The sequence below is a fragment of the Pteropus medius genome, unplaced genomic scaffold, assembly GCF_902729225.1.
Source record: "Pteropus medius unplaced genomic scaffold, Ma_sr-lr_union100, whole genome shotgun sequence".
In the NCBI taxonomy this organism is placed as follows: Eukaryota; Metazoa; Chordata; class Mammalia; order Chiroptera; family Pteropodidae; genus Pteropus; species Pteropus medius.
In genome coordinates this window covers 51,863,587-51,873,085 of record NW_024349800.1, presented here as the reverse complement: position 1 = coordinate 51,873,085, position 9,499 = coordinate 51,863,587, and the positions used below count along the sequence as shown (strand labels likewise).

Here is a 9,499-nt window from a genome sequence, read left to right as displayed (position 1 = left end):
ACGAGACCGCTTCCAGCCGCGGCCGCTGCAGGGCGCTGCAAGGCCGGCCAGCCCTTCTCTTGCCGGCTGCTCCCTCCTCTGCCCCCGCCCCTCCAACAGGCCCCGCCCAGCGGCGCGGCGTCAGCGCTCGGCGGCCGGAGAAGGGGCGCTCTGGGCTGTGTCAGCTCTATGGTTTCCAGGTCTGGCCCGCCCTCCAGGAAGGGGGATGGGAAATACCAGAATGAGCGCGGGACGAGCCGTAGTACCTAGCATCCCACCGTCACCCCAGGTGGCCTGGATGGAGCATGAAACGCCCGGCAAGGGCCAGGGATGAAGGGTGACCGGTGACAACAAGGGCGCAATGACCTGAGCTAGAATCCCAGAGATATCCAAGGCAAGACACTGAACTTGAGTAGTACTTTTCACGGCTGTAAAAATGAGCGTGACAGCTGTGATAAAATAGATCTGTGCGGTATCTGGCAAACGGTAAGCTTAAGAACAAACGCTAGAACCCTGCGTCTTTAAACAAAGCAAGGCAAGGTCGTTTATTACAACCTTAGCCGGATATAAGGCGGAGTCTCAAAGAATGAATTCTAATTAAGAACCTCCTTTATCATTGCCGCCCCCGCCAGCGCAAGAATTAAGAATACAAAAAACTGAACACAAAGATTTAAAATTTGTGACTTAACTTTCAAAGAAAAAGATTAAAGCACACAATAGAAAAGCTCTGCTGTGAAGTAGAAATTATGTTCATTTCAAAAATTCTCGGTAGATTAGCGATAGATAGCCTACTGTTTATTGGGCAGAAGTTCTTCCTGTTTGCTACACTAAGAAAAATTGAAGACTCGAGAAAAGTCGAGTAAAAATCGCCAAGATGCATAAACATTTGAGAATTCCAGCCATCCAAGCTCCCAATCCTTCAACAAAACCGCGCATACCACTGGGAATGGATGCAGATTTTCTGTTTGGGAAACAGTATGGATTCCAGGAAAGCAGACAAATCCCTCTTACACTAATTTGCATACCATCGCTCCCAAGGACGCAATCCACCACTTAAAATCGGCCTCTTATGGTTTGGAGACCTCATAATGGAACCAGACTAGGGTTTTCTGCATCAGTTAGCTATGAGATCATTGAAGAGAATAATCTATTTCATTTCCCGCAGAAAGAGGCTGGCTTTAAGTAGTGTAGAAGTGTCCTGAAGAGGTGTATGGTATGCAAATTAGCATGCAAAGGCTTTGTGTGCTTTCCTTCTTTGTTTTGTTTCTGTGTTTGTTTTTGTAGTCGTAACTTGAAAAAGACAGGTTGTGAGTTGGGTTACTATTACCTATGCCATTTATTAACAGCAAATGTTTACACTCAATTGGTGTTAAAATATTTTGCCGGGCCAGGAAATAAAGCTCACAGACAAGGAGGGAATGAAGGAGACAGGCAAGGAACCAGTAAACTGCAATATGATGTTTTAAGAAAGAATGAGGCAGAGACCCCTAATTCAAGCAGGGATGTTAGGAAAAGCCTCCTGAGATGTAGTGGTTCCTGAGATGCATCTAGAACCACAAAATAAAAGGAAACATAGACAGAAGAAAAAAAGGTTTGGAAAAGATATGAAAGAGTTACTTGTTTTCCACAGTATGACCTAGAGAAAATGACTAAAATAAAAAGTCGATAAAAGTTGTTTTCAAAATTTTACTTAAAACTATATGAGCTGGTGAGATACCAAGGAACAGTTGGACCAAAAACTACGTCAGTCACATCATGAACCCAGACCAGCAAGTAAAGCTAATAGGGAACGGACAGCCTTTTCCACAAGTAATGCTGAGATAACTGGATACTCACATGCAAAAAAATGAAGTTGGACCCTTATCTCACGCCACATACAAACATTAACTCAAAATGGATCAAACACCTATTGAAAACTAAAACTGTGAAATGCTTGGAAGAAAGCATAGGGAGAAATCTTCATGACACTGGACTTGGCAATGGTTTTTTGACTATGACATCAAAAGCAAAGGAAAAAAATAGAGAAATTGAACTTCATCAAAATGAAAAACTTTTATGTATTAAAAGACACTATCAACAAAGTGAAAGGACAAACCACAGAATAGGAGAAAATATTTGCAAATCATGCAATCTGATAAGGGATAAATATCCAGAACCCGTTTTTCAAAACCTACAACTCTACGACAAACAACAACCCTATTTAAAAATAGGCAAAGGACTTAATTAGACATTTCTTCAAAGAAAATATACAAATTATCAATAAGTACATGAAAACATGCTCAACATCACTAGTCACTCAGGAAATACAGGTTAAAACCACAATGAGATACCATTTCATGCCTATTAGTATGGCCATTATAAAAATACAAACAAGCAAACAAAAAAATGGACAATAAGTATTATGATGAAGATATGGAGAGATTTGAACCCCTCGTACATAGCTAATGGGAATGTAAAATGGTGCACTCATTGTGTAAAACAATTTGGCATTTCCTCAAAAAGTTAAACATAGAAATAGTATCTAGCAATTTCATGTCTAGGTACATACTCAAAAGAACTGAAAGCAGACAATCAGATACTTGTACACCAATGTTCATTGCAACATTATTCATAATAGCCAAAAGGCGAAAACAATCCAAATGTCTATCAACAAATGAATAGATAAATAATATGTAGTATATACATACAATGGGATATTACTCAAAGAATAAAATTTTGATACCTGCTACAAGTTGGATGAACCTTAAAAGCACAGCGCTAAGTGAAATACAAGGCAAACACAAAAGGACAAATATTGTATGATTCCACTTATATGAGGTACCTAGGACAGAGCAACTTCATAGAGATAGAAAGTAGAATAGAGATTACCAGAGGCTGGGGGAGGGAGTTATTAAGAGGGTACAGAGTTTCTCTTTGGGGTGATGAAAAAGTCTCGAAAGTGGGTAGTGGTGATGATTGCACAACATTGTGAAGGTACTTAATGCTACTGAATTGTACACTTAAAAATGGAAAATAAAGCAATAACAAAAACAAAAAATCTACAATATTTCAAGTAGTAGGCTGTTGTTGCAGAAGTCAACAAATAGATCACCAGAACAGAATACAGACCCAGACTCCAGGGTCCAGAAATAGTCTTCAGAGTTCATGGAGATTTTGGTATGTGAGGTAGCATTACAAATTGATGAGAAAAGAAGGGACTTTTTGATAACTGGCCTTAGGACTAAGGCTTTATCTGTTTGACATGTTACATTAGGTAAGTATACCTAGATCTAAGTCCAAGATGTGACATTGTTTTTCTTAATAGGGAGGACAGAAGGGCATTAAAATATATTGTTCAATGAATATAATTAAGTAGGTTAGAATGGAAGGTTAAATATAGATGTACAAATACCCACTTCCCAGGTCCCCAATTAAAAGATCAATAGGAAACCAATAAACAATATTCATACTTAAAAAAATAATAATTAGTATAATATACCGCATTAATAAAATGAAAGGAAAAGACCACATGATCGTTTCAATTGACATTAAAAAAAGCATTTGACAAAATCCAACAATCTTTCATGATAAAATCACTCAACAAACTACAAATAGAAAGGAGTCTCTTCGACATGATAGAGGGCAACTAACATTCTCAACGGTGGAAGATCAAAAGCTTTTCCTTTAAGATTAGGGACAAGACAAGGAAGCCCACTTTTGCCATTTTTATTTAACATTATACAGGAATTTCTAGCCAAAGCAATTAGACGAGAAAAAACAAAAGGCATCTAAATCAGAAAAGAAGTAAAGCTATCTTTACTTCTATTCACAGATGATGTGGATGAAAAAAGGGTGCTGTAATAAATCATAAATTCCTAACTGGGCAGATCATGGTGGGTAGTCATGCCTCAGGCATATAATCTCTTTAGTGAAAGCTCTTTTTGCAAGCCATCCACTGTTCTTGCATACCTAGGTTAACACACATTTAAAATGCCAGAAATAATACCCCTCATAGTAACCACTCTCAAGATCGCACATAATCTTGTTAACTATCCTGTAATTCAGTTCCTGCCTTACTTTTTCCCACCTTCCTATAATCTTCCTTAAATTCCCTCCTCTATTTCAAATACATTTTTAAAAAGCTGCAAATTGCCATTCTTTGGAGCATTTGGGAACTTGCTTTCCAGAAATTCTTGTCAATTTGGCTCAAATAAACTCTTATAAAAGTTCTCCACAGGTTTGGACATTCTTATGTCAACAACATAATCTTATGTGTACAGAATACTACAGAATCTATTAAAAAAACACATAACTATTAGAGCTAATAAATGAATTCAGCAAAGATGCTGAACACAAGATCCACAACAAAAAAAAGTGGTATTTCTATACGCTAATGATGAAAAATATAAAAAGGAAATTATGAAAACAATTTCTATTACAACAGTATCAAAAAGAATAAAATACTTAGGAATAAATTTAACCAAGGAGTTATAAGACTTCTACACTGAAAACTATAAAACACTGATGAAAGAATTTAAAGAAGATGTAAGTAGATGGAAAGACATCCATACTCATGGATTGAAAAACTTAACATTGTTAAGATGTCGATATTCCTCAAACTGATCTATTGATTCAATGCAATCCCTATCAAAATCCCAACAGCTTTTTCCTACAGAAAAGGAAAAGTTGATCCTAATTGCAAGGGACCTGTAATAACCAAAACGATCTTGAAAAAGAACAAAGGTGGAGGCCTCACACTTCCTGGTTTGAAAACCTAGACAAAGCTACAGTAATCAAAACAAACATGGTACTGGCATAAGGATAGACCTTTAAATAAATGAAATAGAATTTTGAGTCCAGAAATGAACCAATACTTCTATGGTTAATTGATTTTTCTCTTTATCAAGTCGTGCTGGGATGAAAAAAGAAAAAAGAAAGAAGAGGCCTCATAAGGGCTAAAAAAGTCTCTTTGCCCAAAGGAATCAAAGTAACTATTTACCGCAGGCATTAACAGATACAATTTCAGAAGCACTGTTTTGAAAGTTGAACTCACCACAAGATCCTAGAATCCCTGAACAGAAGAGTTCAAAAGACAAGGTGCATCTACCTGGGGGGGAGGGGGAGGGGATGGATGGGGTCTGTAGGTGAAACTCAATCTCAATTTGAATCCTGGAACTAAAAACTGTCAAATAAAAAACAAATAGGGATTTAGGCAAATGAGAGCTTTTTTTGGAAAGGATTATTGCAACAGGGAGGAAAGAGACAACAGTATTGCAAGAAGAGAAGGGAGTTACCACAGGAAGAATGCTCAGCTGTCAAAAAACAAACAAATAAAAAAAACCCCACACCTAGATTTCTGTAAAGAGAGACTTTATTGGAAGAGATTATTCCGAGAGAAAGGGACTATTACAATGGTGTGTGTGTGGGAGGAGTGACTATTGCTATAGGGGAATTCTGACCACGCCCACGATCTGCAACTGTCTCCAAGATCAGTTGGGCTTTTCTTTTATAGGGGGTAGTGAACAAAGGCTAGAAAGAACCAACTGGCTGTAGCGAAGACGGGTGGCGGTGGCATTGATAAACTGCAGATCAGAGAATGTTTCACACCGAAATCAGCCTATTTTCTGGAGCATTGGATAAGGAGGGACTGTATGCTGGCTCACGTTGAGGGTGGGTCAAAGTTTAGGGGCCCGAGAGAAGCTTAACAAAAGTTTTGTCAAGTCAGGGTAGCCGGTATTTAGTCCATTGGTCAGTGAGTACAATAAGTTCAGCTAATCTTAATATGAGGCAAGAAGGATGGGAACTGGAAGTGTCTGTGTCTGACCTTGTCACAGGTAAACAAGGGGGCCTCCGTGAGTCACATCTAAATCACACGGGGAAGGAAGGTGGTTCTTTGCTGTAAACCCTTTCAGCAACACAAAGGGGTGGGGTGGGGGGAGGATTTCTTTAACCGTCGTTTTCCAGAGTCTTAGAGTTCAGGTTCAAGTTCAACATTCCCAGTCACAGGGTTCAGGTTCAAGTTCAACGTTGTCACACTGCTGGGAAGTATCTTCACCCGTTCTATCAGAAGCCGAAGTGGTGCAGCGATAAGTAGACGCTGGGTTCTCAGAAGAGCCCACACCTAGCTCCCTGCATTTTCTGCGCGCGGGGTGAAGAGGCATTTAGCAGCGGTACCGGCGGCAGGAAGGAGGCGGCCGCCATGAGCGCGGGCGACGCCGAGGCGGGCCGCGGCCGCAGCCGCCAGCCCCGCCCCCGCGCGCGCTCTCGGGGCTGCGCAGAGCTGGCCTCTGCGCGCGCCCGGCGCGGGGCGGCGGTCACCGAGGGAAGCGGGTGGGTCCCAGCAGCGCGGCCGCGAGCCTGGCAGGGCCCGGGGGGCGGCGGTGCTCCGGCTCGGAGGAGCTCCAGCCCGGCGGCGGCGGCGCCCGCGACCCCGGAGCAAATCCAGGACGAGGCCCCCTCCGCCGGCCACGCCCGGAGGTGAGTCTCCTGGGGCCGCGCGGCGCCCGGCGGGGTGGGGGCGGGGCGCTCTGCTCGCCGCCGGGCTGCGGCGCGCGTCTCCCGCGCGGGGCGGTGGGGTCGTTGGCTCGGGCCGGGCCGCCGCGCTCGTCTTTGTCTCGGTGAACCCGACGCCCGGAGGGCTTCCGACCCCCCTGTCTCCCACTCCTACGGGGTGCCGTCGGGCGCGGCGGGGCGAGGCTCCTGCCCAGCCCAGGTGAGCCGCCGTCCTCCGCCTGCCGGCTGCTGGCTTCCCGAGTGCGAACTTCGAGAAAGCACATCGGTTGGTTTTCTCGTTCCGAAGTCGCTCAGAAACTTGGAGACATGTCCTGTCAAAATGTCCCGATTTCCAAAGGCGATCGCTGCCAAAGCACTAACAGAAATAGAAAGCATGTCTGTTTGGGGGTAGACATTTCTTGGTTTAACGTCATTACCAGTCTCCCACAACTCACTTTATTTTGCATGTTTGATGTTCGCTGTTTTCATATTTAATTCCTGTTTCTACGTGTCCGTTCTTTTTACTCGCAGTTTTTACTTACTCGCCGCAATAATGGACGTTACTGTGGTGTTCGGTGTTGGGTAACCTTCGTGCGTAATTTGAGATCATTGAAAATAAAGATAGGAAACTGACAGTCTGTGCTGTTTGTGTGGAAAGTATGGCATGCAAGTGACGTGAAAAGCAGCTTCCTTATTTCAGAGTCACCGCTTAAGTGTGTTTTTTGGAGTGTTCTTAAGTTTTTAAAATATAGTTTTAATGGGAAGAACTCTTTAAAAGTTATGTTTTCTATCAAAATATGCTGAAAGTATTTAAAAGGCAATTCAGTGAATATTGAGCACCTATGTAAAACACTAAAGTTAGCGCTAGGCACTGGTGGAATCCAAAAATGAGAATTGTGTGCAGGACGGAGGAAGTGATTAAGCACACAAATAATGATACAAGGCAGGATACAGTCTTAACAGAAACTACTACTTATTGAGCACTGATTCCTAGCACAGCCCTGTGATAAATAGTTTACATGCATCCACTTACTTAATATTTAATATTAATTAATAATTTATCATTCAAAAACGTTTTAGTAACCTGCTGTGTGTTGAGTGCTAACGATATGATGGTGACCATTATGGATTTTGCCTTTAAGGACTTTACCTCGTCATTTGGGGAAACATATTAAATCATCACACGAGTAAATGCCAATAAACCTACATAGCAGCTAAAAAGGAAGAATGCAGAGTGTTGTGAGAACATATAAGGGGTTAGGGAAGGAGGAACACATATCCCAGCTGGGGAAATCAGTTAAGGTTTTCCTGGGAAAGTCATCTTCAAGCTGGGATAGTATAATAAGTAGGAATAGGTGGAGGTGACACCGGAAGGAGAGAAGAAAGGTCAGGCAAAGGAAGTAGGTTCCACGGAAGCTGGGGAAGATTTCGGGAACTGAGATGTCAAAGTACTTGCATTGAGTGTAGAAAGCAAAAGGGGGCTGTGGTTAGGGCCAGATAGATGATGTGGGGCCCTTTTAAACAATGTTAAGGGTTTGTGACCAATTTTTGTTCTTTTTCTTTTTTTAAAAAAACTTTTATAGAGAAATTTTCAAACCACTCTAATGTCATGAGAGAACAGTACAGTGAACGCCCCTGTAAAACCATTCAAAGGATTTGGACCTTATTCAAAGAGCAATGGGAGGTCTTTGCAGGGTTTTAATCAGGGAAGTTCCACAATCAAATTTGTACCTTAATTAAAAAGATCACCCTGACTTCTGTGTAGAAACCAGATTGGATGGGGACACAAATGGATATGAGGTAACCACCTAGAGATGATAGCTCTGGCTGTAAAAATAGGGCAAATGCTCAGGCTACGAAAACTGATCTCTCCTCGCTGTTAGTAAATCTATATTTATATCTTTTGGAGGAATCGTGGAGATTTTCTAAAGGAGACTGCACTGAGATGGGTTTTGCAAGGTAGATACTATTTCAGTATGGAACCCTGGAATGAGAATGTCTTGGTGTCTAAGGATGGCTGCTTCAGTGACCTTGACAGCCTGTGGAAGTTTCAGCTTTCCCCAGGATTTCTCATCTAAATTATTTGTCACTATCACTTTGGTTCCCGGAGGCATATAACTCACTCATTAACAGTTTTGTTTTTTTTTCTAGAAGACACAAATGTATTCTCTTCATTACAGTGATTATTACAGTAAGCTGAAATTTTCCAAAATTTTCATTTTTATTAACAGTAAACTAGAATCCATAAAATATACAAACAAACTGTATTTTAAAGGGTTTGACGCTACCATAGTTGGCACTTGGAAGCCTAATTCTATTCCACGGAAGATCTAAGTGAAAGGAACTGCACATGGAAATGTGATCCATAGGTTTCTTTTCCCTTATGTTTAATGCCAGGAAGGGCTTTACCCTTCAGAAGAAACTTCTACATAACGTTAGTGTACTCAGTAGTAGAATATCTTGATACAAATCTCTATCTTTAAAAAAAATGTAGCCTGTAATATATGTTTATAAAAATAAGGAAAATTGGTAATTTGCACATTTTTCTATTCAAATTCTAAAGTATACATTAAAAAGACTACATTTCTTGGTAGTCTGAATCTATCTTTTTTTATTTTTATGCGTTTATTTGAGCCCAAACCAGACAATTGCCGGGGAGCAAGATCCCAAATGCTTCCAGTCTAAATCTATTTTGACTAAATTTTCCTTTTAGTGGATATGTTCCAAAAGCTCAATTTACACTGTCTTCTGACTGATTTTATCGCTGCAGTTGTTGAGAGTAAGTAGGGTAATATTTGGGAAAGTGTTTGGTAAACTGTGAAATACAATACAAATATAAGATGGTAGTGATAGTAATTGGAACTAAACTGAAGCAAAATGAAGAAATTGTTCATCTGTCCATTCTGGGGCCCACTTCTTGCTGGTAACATATTTGTCAGATGGCTTTTTTTATTCTCTGCTGTATAGAACATGACACGTTCATTCATGTCACATGACTGTGATAATTGTGAAAGCTCACTCAATTGATATAAATAAACTTTTCATGGTT

The 9,499-nt window shown here is 41.0% G+C and overlaps 1 protein-coding gene across 2 annotated transcripts in view; it reads left to right on the top strand.

Annotated features, from left to right (window-relative positions):
* The first annotated feature begins 5,773 nt into the window (after positions 1 to 5,773).
* The window catches only part of UBXN2A (UBX domain protein 2A), a 28,678-nt gene continuing 24,952 nt past the window's right edge, over positions 5,774 to 9,499 (top strand). The window contains exon 1 of one of the 2 annotated variants that reach the window (XM_039887723.1): positions 5,774 to 5,792. The gene's annotated coding sequence lies outside the window, so the exon portion shown is untranslated. Of the gene's footprint in view, positions 5,793 to 6,250; positions 6,436 to 9,499 lie in introns of those variants that run through there. The other variant, XM_039887724.1, reaches the window with a different exon arrangement.